This window comes from Arachis stenosperma, chromosome 10 (genome assembly GCF_014773155.1).
Source record: "Arachis stenosperma cultivar V10309 chromosome 10, arast.V10309.gnm1.PFL2, whole genome shotgun sequence".
In the NCBI taxonomy this organism is placed as follows: Eukaryota; Viridiplantae; Streptophyta; class Magnoliopsida; order Fabales; family Fabaceae; genus Arachis; species Arachis stenosperma.
In genome coordinates, this window is record NC_080386.1 from 61,060,642 (window position 1) to 61,083,793 (window position 23,152).

Sequence of the window (23,152 nt, forward strand, 5' to 3'; positions counted from 1 at the left end):
CTACTAATGATCATGTAATAAAGACACAAACATTAGATAGACATGAAGCATAAAAACCGAAAAAGCAGAGAAAATAAGAACAAGGAATGAATCCACCTGAGTGAAGGTGGCGCCTTCTTGAAGGTCCAATGGTGCTTTTTGAGCTCCTTTATGTCTCTTCCTTGCTTCTGTTGAATGATTCCTAGTAATTTTGGTGTTCCTATCCTTATTCCTGCTCATGTGACAGAGAAGAGAAAAAGAAAAAAGAAAGAGGAATCCTCTATGTCACAGTAAAGAGGATCCTTATTGTTAGTAGAAAAAGAAAGGGCAGAGTATTGAAGAAGAATGGTTGAGGAAAGAGGTAGTGATTTGAGATGAAGAGAGGTGAAGAGAAGTGTTAGTAAATAAATAAATAAATAGAGAAAGGGGAGAGATAGAATTCGAAAATAATTTTGAAAAAGTGGTTAGTAATTTTCAAAAATTAAAGATAAGATATAATTAAAATTAAAATTCAAAACAATTAAAAAGAAATTTTTTTTTTAAAAAAAGAGAGAGGTATTTTCGAAAATTAGAGAGGGATAGGTAGTTAGTTGGTTTTGAAAAAGATAGGAAACAAACAAAAAGTCAAATAGTTAGTTGAAAAAGATATTAAAATCAAATTTGAAAAGATAAGAAGATAAGAAGTTAGATAAGATATTTTGAAATCAAAATTTTTTTTTTTTGAAAAAGATAAAATTTTGAAAAAGATATGATATAAAAGATAAGATAAAAAGATATGATTAAAAAGATAAAAAAAAGATATTTTGAAAAAGATTTGATTTTGAAATTAAAATTAATTACTTGACTAACAAGAAACTAAAAGATAAAATTCTAGAATTTAAAGATTGAACCTTTCTTAACAAGAAAGTAACAAACTTCAAATTTTTGAATTAATCACATTACTTGTTAGCTAATTTTCGAAAATATGATGTAAAAGATCAGAAAAAGATTTTGAAAAATATTTTTTTTTTAAAAAAAATTTCGAAAATTATATAAAAAAATGAAAAAGATGTGATTTTTGAAAAAGATTTTGAAAAGATAAGATTTTTAAAATTGAAAATTTGACTTGACTTGTAAGAAACAACTAATTTTTAAAATTTTTGACTAAGTCAACTCAAATTTTTGAAAATTAGGAGATAAAAAAGGAAAAGATATTTTTTTGATTTTTGAATTTTTTTATGATGAGAGAGAAAAACACAAAAATGACCCAAAACATGAAAATTTTGGATCAAAACACATGATGCATGCAAGAACACTATGAATGTCAAGATGAACACCAAGAACACTTTGAAGATCATGATGAACATCAAGAACATGATTTTGAAAAATTTTTTTATGCAAAGAAAACATGCAAGACACCAAACTTAGAAATCTTTAATGCATGGACTCTAACAAACGAAAAATGCACATAAAAAACAACAACAACACAAAACAAGAAAACATCAAGATCAAACAAGAAGACTTACCAAGAACAACTTGAAGATCATGAAGAACACTATGAATGCATGGAATTTTCGAAAAAATGCAAGAAAAATTTTTAAGGCATGCAATTGACACCAAACTTAAAAATTGACTCAAGACTCAAACAAGAAACACAAAATATTTTTGGTTTTTAATGATTTTATGATTTTTTTAATATTTTTATTATTTTTTTTCGAAAATTATATTAAAAAAACGAAAATAATAAAAAAATATTTTTGAAAGATTTTAGAAAACTTTTTGAAAAGAAAATTACCTAATCTGACCAACAAGATGAACCGTCAGTTGTCCATACTCGAACAATCCCCGGCAACGGCGCCAAAAACTTGGTGGACGAAATTGTGATTCAATTGTTATTCCATTTTGCAAAATTCATTGCTTTTCATTCCCGGGCAACGGCGCCAAAAACTTGGTGGACGAAATTGTGATCACATCAATGTAGTATTCTTTGTTGTTGTATGGAATCATTATTATGGCACTTATGTGTGGACACAACTCCGTTCAACTAACCAGCAAGTGTACTGGGTCGTCCAAGTAATACCTTACGTGAGTAAGGGTCGATCCCACAGAGATTGTTGGTATGAAGCAAGCTATGGTCATCTTGTAAGTCCCAGTCAGGAGGATAAAATTATGGAATTTAGAAAATCAAATATGTTTAATAAAAATAAACAGAAGATAAAATAGGACAGAGATACTTATGTAAATTAATAGTGGAAATTTCAGATAAGTGTATGGAGATACTGTGCTCCTCTTGAATCTCTACTTTCCTATTACATTCATCCAATCCTTCTTACTCCTTTCCATGGCAAGCTGTATGTAGGGCATCACCGTTGTCAGTGGCTACATCCCATCCTCTCAGTAAAAACGTTCCTATACTCTGTCACAGCACGGCTAATCAGCTGTTGGTTCTCGATCATGTTGGAATAGGATCCATTGATCCTTTTGCGCTTGTCATCACGCCCAGCAATCGCGAGTTTGAAGCTCGTCACAGTCATTCAATCCCAGAATCCTACTCGGAATACCACAGACAAGGTTTAGACTTTCTGGATCCTCATGAATGCCGCCATCTATCTAGCTTATACCACGAAGATTCTGTTGCGGAATCTAAGAGATATGCGCCCGGCCTAAGGTAGAACGGAAGTGGTTGTCAATCACGCGCGTTCATAGGTGAGAATGATGATGAGTGTCACGGATCATCACATTCATCAAGTTGAAGTGCAACGTATATCTTGGAATAAGAATAAAAGAGAATTGAATAGAAAGTAATAGTAATTGTATTGAAACTTGAGGTACAGCTGAGCTCCACACCCTTAATCTATGGTGTGCAGAAACTCCACCATTGAAAATACATAAGTGAAAGGTTCAGGCATGGCCGAATGGCCAGCCCCCAAAACGTGATCACAGGATTCAAAATACAATCCAGGATGCGATTATGACAGTAAAAAGTTCTATTTATAATAAACTAGCTCCTAGGGTTTACATGAGTAAGTAATTGATGCATAAATCCACTTCCGGGGCCCACTTGGTGTATGTTTGGGCTGAGCTTGATCTATCCACGAGCTGAGGCTTTTATTGGAGTTGAACTCCAAGTTATGACGTGTTTTGGGCGTTCAACTCCGGATCATGACGTTTTTCTGGCGTTTAACTCCTGACAGCAGCATGTACTTGGCGTTCAACGCCAAGTTATGTCGTCAAATTCCGAATAAAGTATTGACTATTATATATTTCTGGAAAGCTCTGGATGTCTACTTTCCAACGCCGTTGAGAGCTCGCCATTTGGAGTTCTGTAGCTCCAGAAAATCTATTTTGAGTGCAGAGAGGTCAGATTCCAACAGCATCAGCAGTCCTTTTTGTCAGCCTTTTTCAGTGTTTTGCTCAAGTCCCTCAATTTCAGCCAGAAATTACCTGAAATCACAGAAAAACACACAAACTCATAGTAAAGTCCAGAAATGTGAATTTAACATAAAAACTAATGAAAACATCCCTAAAAGTAGTTTGAACTTACTAAAAACTACCTAAAAACAATGCCAAAAGCGTATAAATTATCCGCTCATCAATGCCTCAAGGGATACACTTTCCTTCCAACAACTATTGGGAACAACTCAACACTTCCTTAGAAGATTTGAGCCACAATGTGGAACAATTAAGGGTGGAACATCATGAGCACTCCATCATTCTCCAAGAGATAAGAGAAGATCAAAGAGCAATGAGGGAGGAGCAACAAAGGCAAGGAAGGGACATAGAAGAGCTTAAGAACATCATTGGTCCTTCAAGAAAAAGACGCCACTAAGGTGGATTCATTCCTTGTTCTTATTTCTTTCTGCTTTACGGTTTTGATGTTGTATGTTTATCTATGTTTTGTGTCTCTACTTCATGATCATTAGTATGTAGTAACCATGTCATAAAGCTATGAATAAAATCCATTAATCCTTCGCCTCTCTTAAATGAAAAATGTTTTAATTCAAAAGAACAAGAAGTACATGAATTTCGAATTTATCCTTGAATTTAATTTAATTATATTGATGTGGTGACAATACTTTTGTTATCTGAATGAATGCTTGAACAGTGTATATGTCTTTTGATCTTGTTGTTTATGAATGTTAAAATTGTTGGCTCTTGAAAGAATGATGAACAAAGAGAAATGTTATTGAGGATATGAAAAATCATGAAATTGATTCTTGAAGCAAGAAAAAGCAGTGAACAAGAAGAAGCTTGCGAAAAAAAATGGCGAAAAAAAAAATAGAAAGAAAAAGAAAAAGCAAGCAGAAAAAGCCAGTAGCCCTTAAAACCAAAAGGCAAGGGTAAAAAGGATCCAAGGCTTTGAGCATCAATGGATACGAGGGCCCAAGGAAATAAAATCCAGGCCTAAGCGGCTAAATCAAGCTGTCCCTAACCATGTGCTTGTGTCATGAAGGTCCAAGTGAAAAGCTTGAGACTGAGTGGTTAAAGTCGTGATCCAAAGCAAAAGAGTGTGCCTAAGAGCTCTGGACACCTCTAACTGGGGACTCTAGCAATGCTGAGTCACAATCTGAAAAGGTTCACCCAGTTATGTATCTGTGGCATTTATGTATCCGGTGGTAATACTGGATCAGAAAATGCTTAGGGCCACGGCCAAGACTCATAAGTAGCTGTGTTCAAGAATCAACATGCTTAACTAGGAAAGTCAATAACACTATCCAAAATTCTAAGTTCCTAGAGAAGCCAATCATTCTGAACTTCAAAGGAAAAAGTGAGATGCCAAAACTATTCAGAAGAAAAAGCTACAAGTCCCGCTCATCTAATTATAATTAATATTCATTGATATTCTGGAATTTATAGTATATTCTCTTCTTTTTATCCTATTTGATTTTCAGTTGCTTGGGGACAAGCAACAATTTAAGTTTGGTGTTGTGATGAGCGGATAATTTATACGCTTTTTGGCATTGTTTTTAGGTAGTTTTTAGTAAGTTCAAGCTACTTTTAGGGATGTTTTCATTAGTTTTTATGCTAAATTCACATTTCTGGACTTTACTATGAGTTTGTGTGTTTTTCTGTGATTTCAGGTAATTTCTGGCTGAAATTGAGGGACTTGAGCAAAACTCTGAAAGAAGGCTGACAAAAGGACTGCTGATGCTGTTGGAATCTGACCTCCCTGTACTCAAAATGGATTTTCTAGAGCTACAGAACTTCAAATTACGCGCTCTCAACGGCGTTGGAAAGTAGACATTCAGAGCTTTCCAGCAATATATAATAGTCCATACTTTATTCGGAAATTGACGATGTAACTTGGCGTTGAACGCCAAGTACATGCTGCTGTCTGGAGTTAAACGCCAGAAACACGTCATGATCCGGAGTTGAACGCCCAAAACACGTCATAACTTGGAGTTCAACTCCAATAAAAGCCTCAGCTCGTGGATAGACCAAGCTCAGCCCAAACATACACCAGGTGGGCCCCGAAAGTGGATTTATGCATCAATTACTTACTCATGTAAATCCTAGGAGCTAGTTTATTATAAATAGAACTTTTTACTATCATAATCTCATCCAGGATTGTATTTTGAATCCTGTGATCACGTTTTGGGGGCTGGCCATTCGGCCATGCCTGGACCTTTCACTTATGTATTTTCAACGGTGGAGTTTCTGCACACCATAGATTAAGGGTGTGGAGCTCTGCTGTACCTCAAGTTTCAATACAATTATTATTACTTTCTATTCAATTCTCTTTTATTCTTATTCCAAGATATACGTTGCACAACACTTTGATGAATGTGATGATCCGTGACACTCATCATCATTCTCACCTATGAACGCGCGTGACTGACAACCACTTCCGTTCTACCTTAGGCCGGGCGCATATCTCTTAGATTCCCCAACAGAATCTTCGTGGTATAAGTTAGATAGATGGCGGCATTCATGAGGATCCGGAAAGTCTAAACCTTGTCTATGGTATTCCGAGTAGGATTCTGGGATTGAATGACTGTAACGAGCTTCAAACTTCTGAAGGCTGGGCGTGATGACAAACGCAAAAGAATCAAGGGATTCTATTCCAACCTGATTGAGAACCGACAGATGATTAGCCGTGCTGTGACAGAGCATAGGAACGTTTTCACTGAGAGGATGGGATGTAGCCATTGACAATGGTGATGCCCTACATACAGCTTGCCATGGAAAGGAGTAAGAAGGATTGGATGAATGTAATAAGAAAGTAGAAATACAAGAGGAGCACAACATCTCCATACGCCTATCTGAAATTCCCACTATTGATTTACATAAGTATTTCTATCCCTTTTATTTTCTTTTTATTATTAATTTTCGAAACCCAAAACTATTCAATCTGCCTAACTGAGATTTACAAGGTGACCATAGCTTGCTTCATACCAACAATCTCTGTGGGATCGACCCTTACTCACGTAAGGTTTATTACTTGGACGACCCAGTACACTTGCTGGTTAGTTGAACGGAGTTGTGCTAAGAAAGTGCTGAGTTAATAAATGCACATACCAAAGAGCCAATATTGTTGATCACAATTTCGTCCACCAGTTGTCCTTATCGCACAATGAAATAAAAAAAAATCTAAAACCAACATACATAAATTGAACAGATGCCGCTCTATCGATAAGATAGAAATTTCTAATCAGTTCAAATGAGTACTCAGTTATGAGCAACTGATCATCCTTTCTGATCACCTCCAGTGATAAACAGTTATCTAACTCGTCAATGGCATGCAATATTGGCGCTAATCCTTCCCCATGAGTTGAAACAAAATTTGGGGGAAGAGCTCTGTCACCCTATATTCAAATTTCTTTCCAAAGTTAACTCGTGTAACAAAACATGCTAAAAAAGCTTCACATAATTTTTCCTAATTATTTAGCAAATGGAGGTATTTTAAATCTACTATTATTACCAACTGAGCAACACAAGAGAACAATAATCACGTAAATGAACTAACATTATAATGAGAAGAAAGCTTTAGCGTAAATAATTGAGAAGATTCTAGTTCAGTAAATAGCTCAAAGAATTTAAACAAAATATCCATAGAAAAGGGACAAAGGGGCAAAGCAATCACTCTCACACATGCAGAAAATAGTAGAAAATAACAAATTAAAGAACATCAAGTCAAATCAGGAATTTAATTAATTGAGATTGATACTACTGTCCAAAACTGCACATTGGCCATTATATTTGGTTACCTGCTGACTGAAATCGTGAAATGTAAAAACCAGTTCTTTTCTGCTGGGCCAATATAGCTGGGTTGCTAAAAACCTCCTATTAGCACATAATGGCACGATTAGAATTTAAGACTGAGACTTTTAACCAAGAAAACAACTAACTAAGTATACAAAAGAAAATAGTAACAAACTAAAAGCACATTAATGAAAAATACCCAAGAGACCATGTTAGAAAATTACTACACAACATATTTTATAAATTACAACAACTTCTGAAATCTGGCCCACGTATAAATGAGAAGCCAATAAAATTAAATTACAACATGAAGAATATTTGAGTAAGAATTTAAAAAAAAAACTATAGATGGCATAACATCGATACTTAATTGACATTAAAATTTTCAAAAGTTAATCTGAAATATATTGAATGGAAAAGTAAATGAGACTTCAATCAAATTGAAAATACAGCAAAGAAAACATCTTCTCTAATGCTCAGCACCATACCTGTTTGGATCTTCTCTATTGGCATCTATGGCCATTCAGACTTATCAAACAGAGAGGCTTCGTATAAATATTCAAGAAGAAAGAAAAGATCTTGTCTCTTACTGTAAAAGAGAGCATTATAATAAAGTAAACCTTAATAGGAGATTTTAACAAATTCAACAAAAACAGTTGATAAAATTGAAAAAAGAAACATAAAGAACAAACATAGAGAAGGAACAGCAACCATTCATAAACAAAGAAAGAAATGGATGAACAAAAATATTGTTATTGATTCTAGTAAATTAAATTTCTACTAATCCTAATCATAATGTTGAGAACTTTCAGAAAGCTAGCCACTACTACTAATAATAATTTAATGAAACAATCATGACTTACGAATTTGTTAACTAGAATATGCATTACAAACGATAGGAAAAATAGAAAATATACAAAAATTAGATCAATATTAAAATATAAAAGACCAGAATCAATATTAAAAAATTATAAATATGATAAAACTGATTTCAAATAAATCTTTTTTATATTTTAAAATGATCGATAAAATCATCTAAACAATGATTGTATTTTTTAACCCGAGGAAGAGTTTACAAAACCTAAAAGAATAAAGCCATACCCGAGAATATGAATTTGGGATTAATAGTTGGGTTACTTTCCAAAATAACTGATCCTTCTAGAGAACGCAAAAAAAAAAAATTCAATGTAAGATTAAAATCACGCTAACAGAAAGACTGAACAAAAACAACTTGATAAGAATCAGATCTTGCGCTCAAAGAAGTATGAGACATGTCATGTGTTGAAAATCAACTGTTTGTTTCTTTCCCTCTAAATTTGCAGATAAACTTTCATTGAATAATACATGCATGTCCAAAAAAAAATAAAAGTTTAAAAGCAAAGAAAGCTAGCAAAACTGAAAAGAAAACGAAAAGGAAAAAATACAAAACAGAAAACCTAGTTACCAGTGAAACCATTAGGGCAAAAGCTGAAATTGATGCTTGATTTTCAGTTTTTAAAGGATTTACCTTAACAGCACCTCGGTTGTTGCTTGGCTGAAGTTTAGTGTCTCGATCTATCAAAACATGAAGATAATGATTTATCCACCGAGTCATCGAGCAACACTGGTCTGTCGGACGGTTTGGAAGCACTGGGAGCCACCGCAAATGAGGACAGGTTGTTACCTTGTAGGAGGATATGAGCTTTTGAACATGGAAAAGTCCGGTGGTAGACTTTGCGGGTTGAGCGAGGTGAAAGGCTACAGAGAAAGACGAAGGAGGTTCAGCAAGTATGTTGTTATCGCGTTTCTTTCCTTTTTTTTGCTGGGGGAAAGGTGGAAAGAGTGGGTCATGCCCTTTGGGCTTTTACTCTTTGCTACTGATTACACTGTTGATCTTCTTATACCTAAGAAAAAATTAAAAGAACACAAGAATAAAAGATAGTTAATTTAAAAAAAAAGAGAGTATACTGGACTGTAAGACCTGGTTAATTAACGGCTAATTAACTCATAAATGAGAATTTATTCTAGAAAGCCCAAAATGTGAATTTTATGGCTAAATGTGATAGAGGAGATTGAGACAAGAATTTCGGTACCAATTTTATAGAATTCGGACCAAGATTGGACTGAACGGGCCAAACCAGGCCAACCGGACCCAAAGTGGGCCCTTGGCCCAACATAACTAAACCAAAACCCTAGTTTTCAGCACTCTCTCTCCTCACAACACTCAAACTCACGCTGAAAATTAGAAGAGAGGGGGGAAGAACACTCTCTCAAGTTCTATCTCTCCCTTGATCTTCAAACCACCATAACTTTTGATCTAGAGCTACGATTGCCGCACCGTTTACGGCCACGCGTTTACCGCGGAGAGCTCTACAAAACCCATACAATTAATCTTGAGGTAAGCCACGTTTTTCTCTTCGAATTTCTAGCCTTTATTTCGAGTTTCATGAGCAAAAATATTGAGATTTTGGGCTCTTTGATGTTATAGAACCCAACTCTCTTAAAGGAGAAGGTTAATCTTGTCTCTTTGGACCTTGGGTGTGGTAAGATTCTCAACCCTAGTGTAATTTGTGATTCTATGATGTTTGGGTTTTGAGATGTTGTGTATGGGTGTGATGATTGTGGCTTAGGTTGTGTATATGTGAATATTTGAGCTTAATTGGTGATATTGAAAAGCTTGAAAAGGGTTTGGTGGTGAAAAATATATTCTTGGAGGTGTTGAGGCCTTGAGAGCTTGAGGAAAAGTGGTTTGGAAGTCCTCCGGTTGAGCTTGGGAAATCGGCTAAGGTATGGTCTCGGTTTCTCGTATCTAATATGTAATGTGGTAGGAAATACTTAGGCTAGAGGCCCTAAGATAGGCATTGAATTGTTGGTGTTGTTGAATGGTTGATATATATAATGTGGTCATATATGTGATGATGATTATTGATGCCTTGATGGTATGATGTATGAGAAATATGCATGTTGTGATATATGCTTGATGATTGGTTATGGTTGAATTGTGGGTTAAACCATGTTGATGGTGAGTATGATATTGATTGTGTAAAATGATGATTTATTAGAATTGGTGTTGTTGAAAATTGGCATGAGGAAGAGTATATGATATGTCAATGTGTTTGGGTTTGAGCCACTTGGGTGAAGTAGGTTAGAATGATGGGATAGTGATTTTGTAAATTGTGGTAAAGTGTCAATGTGTGAGTTGAGGAGGCTTGATGTTGAATTTGATATATCTTGATTGATTTCAAAAAAAGGGATGAAATTGGCATGTTTTGATAGATTTTGAAAAGAGTTGGAAATGACTTGTTTTGAAAATGGCACTTGGTGGTTTTGTATGAAAATATGGCTTTTGGGCATACTTTGACGGGACATAACTTGGACTACGAATCTCCGTTTTGTACCACTTCTATTTAGAAATGAAATTGGATCGGGATGTCCATGCCGTTCGAAAAACGGGTGAAAAACGATTTAAAATGAGAAAGTTATGTCCGTTGGAAGATTGGGGTTTGAATCTGTGAATTCTGTAGCTTTTAACTTAGAAAATTTTTAGCAGAATGACCCCTCGCGCGTAGGCGCACTTGGCGCGTACGCGCCGTTCTTCCAGAAAGCGCCATCCATGCGTACGCGTGATGTGCGCGGGTGCACCGAGGTGCTGCACCCAATGCCCAGCCATTTTCCAGAGGGTTGTGCCTGAACTGTGCCAGTTTTGTGCCTGGGGCACGAGAGCATCCACGCGTACGCGTGGCTGACGCGTGCACGTCACTTGGGTATTTTTCAATCCACGCGTTAGCGTGCATGACGCATACGCGTCGATGAGTTTTGTGGCCATCCACGCGTGCGTGTGGAGTGCGCGTACGCGTGGCCCTGTTTTCATCCCAAAGTTGATTTTTGAGTTTTAAAAGCCAAATCTCATACTTCTAAGCCTCCGATCTCACCACTTATGTCTTAAATCATTATGATATGCCTAGCTATTAGAAAAGGAGCTAGGGGATGTGGTAACTTGCGAGTGAAGCAAGGGAAAAAGGAATGATCAATGAGGATCAAAGATGATTATGTGAGAGGCGGAGGATGGCGGTGGAAGTGCTTGTTATGCCATGGGCCGAAAGGCCGTAATTGTTGATGAATTAGCTGGTTATGGATTTAACCGTGAGCCGGATGGCTAGATTATTGCCGTGTTACGGCGGAGCCATGATTATGGCTAAGTATAAATGCATATATGCTGTTGAATGAATTGTGAATGTTGCACTTCCACTGTTGGAGATGAGAGTTTCCCTGGAAGGAAGCAGTGGCTAGCCACCACGTGCTCCAGGTTGAGACTCGAAACTCTTTTGACCCTATGTCGTAAGGGTGGCCGGGCACTGTGAAAGCCCCGGATGAGCTCGCCCCCATAAATATTCACCAGTGAAGGTGATGGATATAGATCATGATTATGATCAAGTTTATGATGAGTATAACTCGAGTTGGGGATGCGCGACAGAGGGACAGTCCAATGGTTAGCTACCAAGACTTGTCGGGTTGGCTCTATAACCGACAGATGATATCATCAGCCACTAGGGACAGGCATTCATCATATGCATACTATATGAATTGTTTGAGATTGCCTATTTGACTGTATATTACTTGCTAATAGTCTAAATGACTTATTTGTTCCTATTTGTATATTTCTTGTTTGATATAACTGTGTTTGCTACATTATATTCCCGCTGGTGGTTGGGAGGTCTGAAGGAATTGGAAAGGGAAGTATTAGTTAGACTGAAGAATCTTTAGTCAGATGCCCTTTTATGGTTTAGTTTGTTTATAAGCTTTGAATTATCTGGAGGAAGTTCTAGGATTGCCTTCGGCTTTCCTCTATTATTATGTATTATATATGTGGAAGCTGTTACCATGCTGGAGACCTCTGGTTCTCACCCATGCGGATTTTGTGGTTTTCAGATGCAGGACGTGAGGTTTCCCGCTGAGGCATGCTGGAGACCTCTAGATTTGCGAAGATCCTTTGTTCTCGGGACTATGATTTGGTTTATATGTTTTGCTTAGATACTTTTATCTCCACTAAATAATACAAACTGTGATGACTCCTCTTATAGGAGATTTTGGAGAATAGGTTCTCAATTTTGTGTCCCTTTGGGTTTTCCTTGGGGTTTCCTATTTTATTTACTTGTATATATACATATGTTGCTATGCTCGGACCGGTTATCTTCGCAACCGGCTTTTGAGTTTTGATATTCCCGTTTTTGATACTCCTTTGTATATATATATAATCTCGCGTTGGTTTATCCTTGTTCGTTACGTTATCGATCGGAGGTTGCGCTTTCAAGTTGTGATTTTTGTTTACCCCTTTTTCTACCAAGGCTCCTAGTTATAATCAATCATTCATACTACTATACGTACTAAATTTTTATTTTAGAGGTCGTAATACCTTGCCATCTCTGAATTATGACTTAAGCATAAGACTCTGTATGGTATGGTGTTACATGGACCATTATGAATAATTAATTACTAATGATCATAAAAACTTTTAATATTCGAATTTTTAAGAAGCACTTATTTTTTTTAGTATTTATCACAATTAAAAAGAAGGGTTAAATCTTGAAAAAAATCTATCATGAGTTATTTTTTTTATTTATTTCTGAGTTTTTTATATTAATAAATTTGATGTATCCTAAACTTTAAGTAATGTTCACATTTTTTTCAATTATTTTTTCTAATGTTAATGCGCATAAAAATGACGAAAAATTACAAAATATTAAAAAAAAAACGATAAAAACTATATTATTAATAAAAATTTTACGTGACACAAAAATCATTAAGATACAAATTATGAAAATTAGACAAAAAAATAATTACGGATATATATATTTTTTAAAAAGATATTTGCTACTTCTAAAATATGATAGATGTTAAAACAAACGGATGATTATTCTTAACAAATTTGGTACTAAAAGTGTTTTTAATAGGACTTAATTAATGATAATGATCGTGAATTCAAGTAATAAAAAACTGACCTTTTCTATTCTCAACTTCTAATCTCTTTTTTAATTAGATATTTTTTTATATAATGTTGTAGTAGAATAACAATAAGACATTTTTATAAAATTTTAATCAACTCAAAAAATTACAACCAACTAATATTCAACATAATTATGGTTTGAAAAATTAATATTTACTTTTTAATGATTCAAATGAAATTTATAGACCAGAATGAAAAATATTTTACTTAAAAATCATGACTAAAATTACCAACAATCAGTTCTTTCTTCACTGTTGAACAGATATTCTTGTGTTCATGTAAAACTTTTCTAAAAAAATTAAACGTGCCTCAACATTGAACCAATAGCAAACTGCTATGTAAGAATATACGATACATGTAAAAAAAATTGATCATTGTTACTAATTTTGGTATTAAAATTCTTTTTAATAAGACTTAATTGATAATCTTGAGTTCAAGTAATAAAAAATTGACCTTGTCTATTCTCAAGTTGTCTCTTTTTTAATTAGATATTGTTTTGATATAATCTTGAATAAAATAAGATTAACAGATTTTTATAAAATTTTAATTACCTCAAAGATAATTAGAACCAACTAATATTCATCATAATTATACCTTGAAAAAAGCAACACTTACTTCTTAATGATTCAAATGAAATCTATAGACCACATAGAAAAGTATTTTAGCTAAAAATTATTATCCAAAATCACCAACAATCAAATCTTTCTTTACTTATGAACAGACCTTCTCAAAGCAAAGTTAACATCCTAGGAATCTTTCTCAAGAGATGTCTATCTTAGTACCATGTTACCAACTTGTAATCAGAGTATCAAAGCAAAGGTAAAATCCTAGGAATCTTTTTCCACCACATAAGTAAAACCAGAATGAAATTCAATACCTATAAAAAATGAATTTTATATAATGCAATCTGCAAATAATGGAAAATGAAAACAATAAGGACCACACTTCCAAATATATGATGCTGCAAATCGAACGAAGGCCCACAAATGGCAAAATCACAGTAATAGGTAATGGATCCAGCAAGAGCATAATTTTCAAGAAGCCAATTCACAAATAAATCAGAAAGTTTTCTCTAGAAAATTAATTTAAACCCATCAATTATGAATATTGACTGAGATAAAAATCAAATAAAAAACACAAACTTTTATCAATCATGCAAAAGAGGTCAGCTAAAACTTCAAAACATTTGAAAAACAAAATAAATCCTACACCCAAAAAAAGGACAAATTTAAGACCAACCCACAACAATTGAAATCAAGTAACCACTTTTTTTCTCATCGATAATTTTCTTTCAACCTAAACCTAGATTAGAAAATCATTAAGGATATTCATCAAAGCCTTACTTTAAAACTTTACCAACTTCCTGAAAACATATGAAGATAAGTGGATTTTTGTCCTACCATAACAAAGATAAGATAATTTTTATTACTAAAGGAAACACGAGAGAGAGAGAGAGAGAGAGAGAGAGAGAGAGAGAGAGAGAGAATATTATCATCAGCGCTGTGAGCAACACTGCTGCCTCCATCAGAACATAAGACCCGATTAGACAAAGAATCAGCTAAAAATCATGATTCTTAGTGCATCAAAAAACAAATTGACCTGTGATGTCTAATATCACAGAGGGGAAACACCTTCCTACATAATTAGAACAAGAAGTTAGAAAACATACTAACATATGTTTAATTAATGTTAATGATGAATTCCTACAAACTAATAAGCATACAATCGGATCTTTCTTTACTTTTGAAACTTTAATAGCGATGAAAAGTGGATTTCATATAATGCAATCTGCAAATAATGGGAAAAAAAAATAAGAACCACACTGCAAAATATATCATGCTTCAAACCAAATGAAGCCTCACAAATTGCAAAATCACACTAATAGGAAATAGATCAAGCAAGAGCATAATATTCGAGAACCCAATTTGGAAATAAATCAGAATGTTATATCTAGCAAAATTCATTTAAACACATCAATTATGAAGATTGGCCCAAATGAAAATAAAATAAAAAAGAGAAGCTTTGATCACTCATACAAAAGAGTTCAATTGAAACTTCCATAGATTTGAAAAACAAAATAAAAGCAAAGCTAAAAAAAAGACAAATTTGAGAGGAACCCACACCAATTCAAAACCAACTAATCACTTTTTTTTCTGATGGATAATTTTCTTTCAAGGTGAACCTAGATTAGAAAATCATTAAGGAGGTTGATTAAAGTCTTACTTTATCACTTTACTAACTTCCTGAAATTAAAATCAATATTTTTTTTAGATTGCCTCTCAACAGGACCTTTAATTGGGTTTTGAGGGAATTTTATGAAGAAACACTACCATTGTTCCATTAAAACAACAAAACAGAACAGAAATTTAAATGAGCTAAGGTTTCTACCAGGTAAAGCTAATAAAGAAAATGCAAACATAAACATAACAATATCTCCTATAACAGTGGAAACGGACCCTGCATGTTAAAAAATAGCAAGAACAAATAAACAAATATCAGCAAGTACAAAAAAATTAGACAAAAAACTCATCCGAGCCAACAACAAATAGTCATAACAAAAAATCATCCAGTAACAAATAACCAGATGAAAAAAGAAATAAGATCCGTAAGTAATTTACCTGAGACTCCATTTATCTAGTTGCAGACACAGAGTGCAGGAAAGGGCATCACCGTGGTGGCACTGGAGGCTCTTTCTCGACCACGTTCTCATCTTGCTGCCATCACAACAAAACATTCAAAACCAAAACCAAAACAAGAAAAACAAAAGAACGATATTCAATAATTTTCCAAAACTAAACAACAAAGCTGAAAAAAGATACAATTTACTCCGAAAGCAAGGTAATCTGGGCAAACACCTCATTTGTGTCGGGATCTACCTGAAACAAGCAAACATAACATGACATTCCTCATAAGCTTCAAAAAGAACATGAATTCTTTTTTATTTATTTTTCTTTCCAATGACCAAAAAATTAGCATAGCATATAACATGGATCAAGGAACACTACCTTGAGCTTCACATTGATGACCCGACAAAGGATCTTGGAAGGAAGATGGTACACAGGCATGTCTTGCTCAGCCACCGGATTTGTTGTTGCCGCCTCCACCTAATAATATCATATGCCACGAAAGTCAGACATACACCCCTCATAAGTTAACAAAACCCCAAAAAACACAAACTTTAAAAAATCCCAAAACCCAAACAAAATTTATTTTATTTCTTATAAAAAAAGAAATCGAAGCCATCTAGCTCAAATTGAAGAAAAATGAAGTGAAACCATTGCAAATTTTGACCAAATCTGAGCTCAAGCTCCACTAGGAAATTTGTAACATTTGTTTGGGATTTTTTCAAAACCATAGCAAAGCATAGATGGAAGTAAATCCCAACAGTCGAGAAGATTCACAAACAGAAAAATACCAACTCTTTGAAAAATCACGAAATAAGACACAGACCAAGTAAACCTAAATATCTAACAGCTTTAAATTCAATGAAGAATATATGGCAGAACATAAATATGTCTGAAAAAAATAATATATTTTTATCAAAATAGTTTTTATTAAAACAATATAAAAATGAATTAAATAATATAACACCTAATTAAAAAGGTTTAGTGTTGGGGGTTTAAATTGTTTCAACATTCCTTATCATTCTAACCTGCTACAACATAGCTATTTAGAGAACTCTCTAGGTTGGGTCCTGTCATTCAAAAAGAAATTATTAGCCAAGAACAAATTCCAATATGAATAAAATGGAAATGGGAATGCAAAACTTGAATAGCATAGGCTGAGTCTATAAAGTCACATTGCTCGAGAAACTCTGCTAATCACATGTTTCACATCACCACTCAAGAAGTAGATTAGGTACAAACCCCATACTTGACAATGATTCATACAAGCAAATCCATCATCCATAAAAGAAAACATAAGTAGAAATTTCATCTTTATAATTATTAAAATATCCAAAAAATTATAAAATGCACAAACCACTTGAACAAACAATTCAACAGCTAGCAAAAGGAGAAACCACAATCAAATTAACATCAAATTCCAAAGAATGAAACAAAGAAGATGAAGCCTAATCAGAAACCATAATCAAATTCGCAACAAATTCCAAAGAATGAAGTGAAGAACATGAACCAAAAACCACTAAAAACAGGTAGACAATTTGCAAAATAGCAGATTCACAAACCCTAGACATTGAAATCTGAAATAACGTATAAAACAGACAGAGAACAGGAAACCACAACGAAACCCAAGGATATAACATTATGCACGATTTCACTTAACTCTTATAAAATATCCTACTTCTAACCGAAATGAGATGAAACAGGACAGACAAAAGAACCCCCCAATTACTACCTCCTTCCCCAAACTTACCCCTCAACTAACCTTATCCCGAAAACCTAAAATCACTCGTAAATCTCAAATTTACCCCCAAAATGCAGAAGATCGAAAACGCGACACAATTCCACCTAAAAATCAGTATCCAAATTCACCACACCATACACAAACGATTGCACAAGCTGCCAAAATCGAACCCAACGCAGAACGCGAGAAAATCAACCATAGATTTCCAAAGAAAATAAAAAACCATACATGAAAGAAGGGGGATAATAAAAGATTCCTAGAGACAGAAAGGCTAGGCTTTTGATAAAGAGAGAAAGAGCATGAACTCACAGTGACATTGAGGTACCTCGATTGAAACTCGGAACTGATCCCTCGGCCGAAGAGTGTCTAGAAGCCAAAGCCTTAGGGTTTCAAAAAGGGAAATATGTTAAACAAAAAGAAAAAAAGGGAATATGCATCTAATATTACTTTATGCATCTATATATATAGCAAAAAAAATATATAACAAAATGCATACATATTAAAAAAATAATGGGTCAAATATATGGTAAACAAAATAGAGATAGAATAAAAAAATAAAAAACTAAAAAAAAGAAGAAGAAGAAAAAGAGAAAAAAGATTTATAAAAAAATAAAAAAGAATGAGAAACAGTAAATTGTAAACTTAATAATATACATCCCATGAATTTTTTTTAATAAATTCAAAAATCATTTAACCTTTTTAAGTTGGTCAAATTTAAAAAGTGTGAAAAGATTATATATGAGCATGTAATCCATTAATGTGAGTATGAAAAGATTATATGTGACTGAAAAAGTTTGCATAATGGAATAGAAAGAAATTGTTCACATATACACTTTTCACATTTTTTAAATTTGACCAAATTAAAAAAGTAAAAAATAATTTTTTAATTTATGAAAAAAATTAATGAGATGTATATTACTAAATTTACAATTTAATGTTTGAAATCTTTTTTTTTTAAATTTTTTATAAATATTTTTTCTCTTTTTCCTTCTTATTCTTTCTTTTAATTTTTTATTTTTTTTATTCTGTCTCTATTATGTTTAACATATATTTGACTCATTATTTTTTTAATATGTATGCATATATATATATATATATATATATTTGTTCTTTATAAATGCACAAAGTAATATTTTTTTCACTAATTATTTATAAATGTATTAGGAGAAAATATATTTTTTCCAATAAAAAAAGGAAGAAAGAAATCATAAAAAGAATATGTCACAATAATAAGAAAACACACACATATATTTTGATAGATATATTTTTTTTTAAAACTCAGTAAAATAACTTATGTAAGAGTGATAGTTATTTAGAATGTTTCAATTTTTATTCTATTAACAAAAAAAAAAGAATTTCTCTGTATAAAAAAGAGAAGTAGAAATAAGTACAAATTATAACACAATTGAAAAGAAATACATTTTTTCAATGATTTTGGGATTCATTATTTATATTATTGCATACATTTAAATAACTTGTAAAGAGAAAAAATATAATATATATATATATATATATATATATATATATATATATATATATATATATAAGGATATACATATACCAAACAAACCACATGTCTGTATATAATAACCATAGTTTATTCCATAACACAGAGAAACATACCCACACATAGAAATTTAAATATATGAAAGGGAACAATAAGTTTCATAAACATCACAACTCTGAAAATGACTTGATATTTCATACCAAAATAGATATGTTGACAACAGATTTTACCAATTTTCCAACTACTTAACACAACTAAGCAAAGTTTCGAAATTCTTTACAGAGTTGGAATTATATTATAGATATCTATATATATTCTAATGTAACAAATGATTAGCCACTACACTCATCCATCCTTTCAACAGCTTCGACAGTATTTTCACATTGTCCAAAAGCACTCCGAAGCTCTTCCCTAATAGTGAGAGGCTGATGATTCTTAAATAAATTCAAACCTTGTGAAGATGAGATTCTTGCATGAAAATCATGGTTAACAGTCTACAAATAACACAGCAAAATATAAGAACAAAGAATGAAGAAGCCACAAAAAAAATAAAAAGTAAAAAAATATGAGAAAGAAACCAGGTATGATGAAACTTTGAAGAGTAATAAAACAAATATTAAACAAATAAAGTAAAAAAAATTTAAGCGATACATATGTAGGAATATATCTATCACAGTTCACATAGTTTAAAAAGAGACAAAGAATCAAAGTGAATTAGGTCAATAAATACCCAACAATTCCAGTTGAGAACAGAGATGGGTGAAGTCTGACCCACTGTAGGACTTGAGCTCGATGAACACTGAATGCTTGCATTGGAGTGAAACTGAGCTGGATTTTTAAATTCGAAAGGAAAATGAGGAACAAAGGGATCCAGATCAAATTTCTAAATTGAACAACAAAGGAATAACATCAGTAACCATTAACACATGACACATGGAAAAAACAGAACAATATAGCCAATTCAGGTTGACCTGATTAAAAAAAATAGAGTAACTCAACATCAGATTCACTTAAGAATCTTATCACCTGCTGTTGATTATCATGGCTAGAGTCTTCTAAAAACTTCACAATTTCAACATCATCACATACTGCACGAACAACGTGAAGAGATGTGTTCAATTCATATCCAACAGGTTTAGGATCCACTATGAACACAATTTTCTTGTTCAGCAACTGAGAAATTATCCCATTCGGAACAGTGTAATCATCGGTTGACTAAAGAAAAAAAAAGAGAAAGTACATTAGCAAAATTGACATACCTGAACCATAAATACTAAACCAAAAAGAAGGACAACTAAATTAAATTAAAACCAAAATGATTACTTGGGAGGATTTTCATTCGTCTATCAAAAAGTCTGAACAACTCTTTTTGAGTACTTGCATCACCTCATCATCATCAAGTATGAAAATATTACTACCATTTGAATGGGAAATATTAATTTTGATCCGATACCTAAATAATGTAAAGGAAAAAAATTAACGGTTAGAAACATGTGCAGAAGATGCAATAAAGCAAAAAGAAAACTGGTACCAACAACTCTAAGAGAAAAATTGATACCTTCTTATGGCATCAACACACTCAACTCTACACAGATAACAATAAAATACATTCCCAACATGAGAAACAAGTGCATTACACAAACAACAGTAGTACCACCACTTCTGATATTTCAGCACATCAATAATCTCACCAGTCAAAAAACAAATCTGATCCTGTAGAGAAACAATAATTGGTATATTATGAAACATTTTTTTATCATACTACACATTTTGAAACACAGTTCAGATGGTTGAAAACAAAAACATAAATACTAACATTTCTTGATGCAGAAGAATATATCTTAGCACAAAGAATGTCAGCAAGCATCTCTTTAATGCTATGCAGTTGTATTGGAACACCAGATATGAGTTGGTTCTCATAACTACTAAGCTGTCCATACCGAGAGAAATCTTCAAATATTGGGCTAAAGGCCGAATCAGAACTAACATCCTAAAAACTTGGAAAGAAAACATGAATTATTAAACGCAACCAATTTTATAAAGTATGAGGCATAATCATGTTGGCATGTAAAGGAAACCATTCAAAACAAGAGCCAAAATAATTAGAAAATGGGGATCGACAAACTATATATAAAAATGATTCCTCCAATTCATCCATATCTAACATAAAGAAAGAGCACTAACCTTGACGCACTGATCAGCCTGAAGTTTGTTGAAAAATCGTGCATTACTAATGACATTGATGACTTTAAATGTGCCACAATAACCCTAAGTGATAATCCTCTTTGCTTGAACTTTGAAAATAATTTCTTTTCCAAGGAGTTTATGAAAAAACTGTGGACAGTATCGGTGCTCAATTCTTTGTCATAGATATTGAAAAGTGATCACTAATTATTGGACAAAAATAAAGTATAAGAAATACTTATTCATAAAGTATACAGCAATAAAATATAAGTGGGTAAACCATACATCGATTTCATCTTCTAACAACAAAAACACATCAGAACAGGTTCTCCCTAATAGCTTAGTGGCTGGGTTGTCCAACAAGACAAACATTCTAGAAGAAGTACCGTCTTCAACAAGTATCTTAATCCTGTAACTATAATAAAGAAAGTAAATATGAGATTAACCTATTGCTGAGTCCAAGAAGAGGCTGATACATGAAAAAAACTTATATTATTGAATTAGAACACATGAAAGCAAATTTGTAAATCATAACCTGGATTTACCTTATCATAAAATGCTGAACCTCTCTGCTGCACAGCTGACAATGGAACACATTATCATCACCTACAATAGGATGACCGCAAACACAAGAAAAAAACCACCACTCCGGATCTTCAACAATCTCCTTAATTTTTCCAACCACAAAGAATTGTCCATCCTGTTAGAAAAAAAAAATAAATTATGAGTTGAATTGGCAAGGGATGTCTACAATTTTCAAACATCAATTAACATGAGTACTTCTTAAATAGCACTAAAACATGTTAAAAAACTAATAGTGCGCACCTCATTGTTTGCCTTAAGATTATCAATAGTGTGTATTAGCTTCCAATCAAAGGATTTATCATGAATTACACATACTAAATCCCCAACCTCATTACCATGGAGTCTACTGAAATGGTTGCTCGCAATACCATATCTATTTAAAATGAAAAAAAAATAATATTAGGATAAAAGAATTTCAAGAAGAGAGTTATAGAGTGTGATGAGCGGATAATTTATATGCTTTTTGGCATTGTTTTTAGGTAGTTTTTAGTAAGTTCAAGCTACTTTTAGGGATGTTTTCATTAGTTTTTATGTTAAATTCACATTTTTGGACTTTACTATGAGTTTGTGTGTTTTTCTGTGATTTCATGTAATTTCTGGCTGAAATTGAAGGACTTGAGCAAAACTCTGAAAAAAGGCTGACAAAGGACTGCTGATGCTGTTGGAATCTGACCTCCCTGCACTCAAAATGGATTTTCTGAAGCTAAAGAACTCCAAATGGCGCGCTCTCAATGGCGTTGGAAAGTAGACATCCAGAGCTTTCCAGCAATATATAATAGTCCATACTTTATTCGGAAATTGATGATGTAACTTGGCGTTGAACGCCAAGTACATGCTGCTGTCTGGAGTTAAACGCCAGAAACACGTCATGATCCGGAGTTGAACGCCCAAAACACGTTATAACTTGGAGTTCAACTCCAAGAAAAGCCTCAGCTCGTGGATAGATCAAGCTCAGCCCAAGCATACACCAAGTGGGCCCCGGAAGTGGATTTATTCATCAATTACTTACTCATGTAAACCCTAGTAGCTAGTCTAGTATATATAGGACATTTAACTATTGTATTAGACGTCTTTTGACCACGTTTCATCTTTGGTCTCAGCTTTGTTTTATTCTTCATCTTAGGAGGCCATTGAGCACGTTTTAGGGGGCTGGCCATTTGGCCATGCCTGAACCTTTCACTTATGTATTTTCAACGGTGGAGTTTCTGCACACCATAGATTAAGGGTGTGGAGCTCTGCTGTACCTCAAAGTTTCAATACAATTATTATTAATTTCTATTCAATTCTCTCTTATTCTTATTCCAAGATATACGTTGCACAACACTTTGATGAATGTGATGATCCGTGACACTCATCATCATTCTCAC